Below are 5,147 nucleotides of genomic sequence, written 5' to 3'. Positions count from 1 at the left end.
TCCAACTCATGGAGACACCAAGTGGGACAGGACAGAACTGCTCCATAGCGTTTCCAGACTGTAGTCTTTAGAGAAGCAGATTGCCAGGCTTTCCTTCTGCACCACAGCTGGCTAGGTTTAAAGTGCCAGTGCTAATGTTAGTAGGCAGAAACTGATTGTGCTATATAGGGGTCTTTTGTTTCTAAATATCTATATTTTATTTAAAACGTATTTTAAATCATAAAGATTCAGTTCACCCAAAAATTGGGTGTGGGGAACTGATTGTCTTAATCCCCAGGGATTATACCTGGTCTGTAAGAAGTAACAGACCCATAGAAAATGCTTAGAAAACTGTGGCTACGAAATGCATCGCAGTCAGACTTATCAAAAACAAGTTTCCATCTCACCTGGACTTTCCTCAAATCCTCTCTTGCTAGTTTACTTCCAAATAGCCATGCAAATATGATCCCAAACAGCAGCATCTATAAGAGTTAATACACCTCCTAATGGGCTTACTGATCTTGATCGTTGGTAATGATGAAAATAGATGCCTTCCCAGTGTCTTTCAAAATAAGTTGCTTAGAGACCGGATTTCATTTCATATTGTCACTTAGGCTCTCATTAGTATGTCCCTTTATCCATCAACTTTTTGATATGCCATGACAACAGAATAATTTGCAGCAACCCTTTGTCTGAATCACAATGAACTCAAATTCACTGGAGGCAATTCATTTAGTGCTCTTGTCAAAATGCTTCTAGAAACAAACTGTCTCCACCTGTCCCCAAATCTTGCTAATCCCATAACCTCAGTAATGAGATTTATATGGATGAATCATTTTATCTTTTGCAAAACACCTTTATTTTTGGTTCATCATTTGTTTAATTCACTGAGTACTTAGGCAAAGGACAGATTTAGGGAGAAACAACAAAGGTATGGTCCTGCCATATACGGAGCCTTGGTGGTTTCAGGTAGCCCTCCACAAGGTCAGTAATTTGAAGCTCTAAGAACGCTGAGGATTTCTGCTTGTGTGAAGATTTACAGCTCCAGAAAGTCTCAGGATCACATTGAGTCAGAATTGGCTCCATGATAGTGATCTTGGTATTTGGTTGATTGTTTGAATGGATCAGTAAAAGCTGAGGCATAAGTACTGAAAGGCAAAAATGATAGTATCAGTTCTCAAATTGTTGTTTTCAGGCCATCAGCGACCACAACACTTGCGATTTTCAACAACAGCAGTCACAGTAGCAGCAGCAAAATGTGGTAGGAAAGCCATGTCCCAAACAAAATCTCAAGCTCAGGGAAGGATGAGGAAGAGGGCAGTCATGGCCCCTTCAAGCTATTCATATTTCATTCATTGCTCACCAAGGCTGGTGTGAAACTTGTTCTTGTGGACTATGTCATGCCAATGAACCGTGAGGTCCATGAGACTAAGGTTATGATCCCCTAGACCAGTTCAGAAGGCAGGGAGGGCTAGGAAAGTAGGAGACATGGAAATGGGAAACATAGAGAAGTGGGAAAAGTGATGATATATGGTGGGGATTGCAATGAATGACATGAAACAAAATGCGTATGAATTGTTGAATGAAAAACTCTAAACATTCACCCAACTCATAATAAAAAGTCAAACATAAAAATTAAGAGAAAGAATGGGGAACATTGGAGCCATGAAAGTCTTGTTACTATCTTGAGTCGTTTTTTCATCTGTTTAAAAAAAGGTGATATTATCTTATAGTTATAAATCTGATATGAAATGATGTAAGTAAAGTAGATTTCAACAAATGTGCATTTTCCTTTCCTAAGGAAAGAAAATTCAATGAGTTTTGAACCTTTGTTGGCAAAACTAAAATTATTATTATTATTAATCATTTTATTAGGGGCTCATACAACTCTTATCACAATACATATTTACATCAATTGTGTAAAGCACATTTGCACATTCATTGCCCTCATCATTCTCAAAACATTTGCTCTCCACTTAAGCCCTGGCATCAGGTCCTCATTTTTCCACTCCCTCCCCCCCATGAACCCTTGATAATTTATAAATTATTATTTTGTCATATCTTGCCCTGTCCGACATCTCGCTTCACCCACTTTTCTATTGTCCTTCCCCCCGGGAGGAGATCACAGGTAGATCCTTAAAACCAGTTCCCCCTTTCCAACCACCTTCTCTCTACCCTCCCAGTATCACCAGTCACACCACTGGTCCTGAAGGGATCATCCACCCTGGATTCCCTGTGCTTCCAGTTCCTATCTGTACCAGTGTACATCCTCTGGTCTAGCCAGACTTGCAAGATAGAATTGGGATCATGATAGTGGCGGCGGGTGTGTGTGGGGGCGGGGGTGGGGTGGGAGGAAGCATTTAGGAATTAGAGGAATGTTGTATTTTTCATCGTTGCTACATCAAACCCTGACTGACTGGTCTCCTCTCCAAGACTCTTCTGTAAGGGGATGTCCAGTGGCCTACAAATGGGCTTTGGGTCTCCACTCTGCACTCCCCCCTTCATTCACTGTGTTAAGATGTTTTGTTCTTTGATTCCTGATAACTGATCCCTTAGGCACCTTGCGATCACACAGGCTGGTGTGTTTCTTCCATGTGGGCTTTCTTGCTTCTGAACTATATGGTGCTTTTTTACCTTCAAGCCTTTAAGACCCCAGATGCTATATCTTTTGATCGCCAGGCACATCATCAGCTTTCTTCACCGCTTTGTCGTCAGCGGTTGTGTCAGGAAGGTAAGCATCATAGAATGCCGATTTAATAGAAGAAAATACTCTTGCATTGAGGGAGTACTTGAGTGGAGGCCCAATGTCCTTCTGCTACCTTAATACTAAACCTATAAATATATGCACATAGATCTATTTACCCAACCTCATATATAAATATATTTGCCTATGTACATGTCTTTATCCAGACCTCTATAAATGCCCGTTGCCTCCTGGCTCTTTCCTCTATTTCTCTTGACTTTACTCCTGTCCCACTATCATGCTCAGTCCCCACCAGAGTTTCAGCAGTTCCTCTTAGTTACATTACCCTTGATCATGCCCTATCAGGCCTTCCACACCATCTTCACCACTGTTTTGGATCACCTCTTGTTCCCTTGTCCCTGGGTTGGTTAACACCACTACCTTTCCCCACAACTCCCCCTCTCCCATGCCCACCCAGAATTGTTGGTCCTGTTGTTTTCTCCTCTAGATTGTTCATCCAGCCTATCTTATTTAGATCGACCTGTGGAGACAATAACATGCACAAAAACAAGACAGAGCACAAGCAAGCAACAATATACAACAAAAAACAACAAACCAATGACAAAAAAAAACAAAACACAACACAACAAGAAAGAAAAGCTTGTAATTAGTTCAAGGATTGTTTCTTGGCCTTTAGGAGTGTTTTCCAGTCCAGTCTATTGGGGTACCATGCCCTGGCTCCAAAGTCCACCTTCAGCATTCACTGGGGGACCTTGCAGTTCCATTCCCTTGCTGTTCTGTTGCACCCCTTAGTTTTTTGCCTCGGTGTGGCAGGATCAGATCAGGTACAATTCCTATACAGTTTCTCCGGTATTGTCCCCTGTAGGGCTATGGGCCCTACATGGGGCCGCCATCTCTTATAGTGGGGCTGGCCATGTGGTCCTCTCTGTGAACTGGGTGCTCTAATTGGGAACATGGTCCTCATAGTCTGGTGGACCAGGATGTGCTCCACTCTCTCCTCCTCTCCCTTCATCTGCTCACATGTGCTCCCATCAGATATGTCCTTCTCCCGGAGTTGTAGATTCAATGCCTTCCTTTGAAATAAAGTCTTCTTGGGGTAGGGGCAGGTGTCCACTTAGTAGTTGGGATTGGCACCGGCCCCCAGACCTCTCCACTGGTTCCCTACTCCATGCCATAATGTTGCATTCATATCTTGGAGCTCTGGGTTGAAATCTGGTCCTACTTCCCCTGAGGAGATATAAACAATTCCCTCCCCTTTGGTTGGGCTAGTGCCCTGTGCCCCGCTACCCATTTCTTTTTTTATTATTATTTTTCTTTCCCCACCTCCTTTTTAATTGTCTACCATGTGTATCCCTCTGTTTGGTCTGGTCCCTGCCACATTACCTGATCCTTACCCCAGGAATGTTTGTATACAGTAGCTTTTTCCCTATACCCTTTTGCATTTTGTTTTAAAGCTTGCCTCAGCGGACTCATGTTGTACTTGTCCTTTTGGGCTTCACTTACCTAACTTAGCATGACTTCCTCCAGTTCTTCCCATGTAGCGATGTGTTTCATATGTTTATCACTGCTTTTTAGCCATGCACAGTACTCCATTATATGTATATACCATAACTTTTTAATCCAATCATTAGTTGACCGAAACTTGGGTTGTTTCCAACTCCCTTCCAATTGTAAACTGTGCCACAATGAACACTGGAGCACAGATGTCTGGCCTTGGTTTGTTGCTAGCCTCGTTTGGGTATTATACCCAGAAGGGAGATTGCTGGGCCATATTGTAACTGGATTTCCATCTGTTTTAGATATCATCAGATCAATTTACCTAGTGGCTGCACCTACTTACAGGTTCACCAGCAGTGGATGAGAGTTCCTGTCTCCCCACAGCCCCTCCAACACTTGTTGCTTTCTGATTTTTTGAATTGGGCTACCTGTGAAGGTATTACGTGGTACCTCATTGTTGTTTGAATTTGCATTTCTCTTATGGCTAAAGATCAGGAACATTTTTTCATATATTTGTTTGCCATTCAGATTTCTGCCCCTGTGAAACTTCTGTTCAGGTCCTTTGCCCATATCCTCATTGGGGAATTAGTTTTTATTTTCTTTTTGGAGCTAGCAAAGTATTGTAGATTTTAGTAATAAGGCCTTTGTCTGATGCGTCATTGCTAAAGATGTTTTCCCAGTCCATGGACTCTCTTATTACTTTCTTGTGGAATTCTTTTGATGTACACGGGTGTTTGATCTTCAGGATATCCCCTTTGTCTATTTGTGATTCCTCTGTGTTTGTGTCCTTCTCTATTTCTGATAGCCTATGTATTTCCTGTGCCAAAGTTCTCAAGTTGGACCCAATTCCCTCATTAATGGCCATAATATTTTGAGGTTTAACTTCAAGTTCTGTGATCTACCTTGAGTTTATTCTAGTGCAGGGAGTGAGGTAAGGCTCATGCTTCATTTTTCTGCATGTAAATAT

Source organism: Tenrec ecaudatus, chromosome 6, assembly GCF_050624435.1.
Source record: "Tenrec ecaudatus isolate mTenEca1 chromosome 6, mTenEca1.hap1, whole genome shotgun sequence".
Classification (NCBI taxonomy): domain Eukaryota; kingdom Metazoa; phylum Chordata; class Mammalia; order Afrosoricida; family Tenrecidae; genus Tenrec; species Tenrec ecaudatus.
This window is presented reverse-complemented; position numbering follows the sequence as displayed.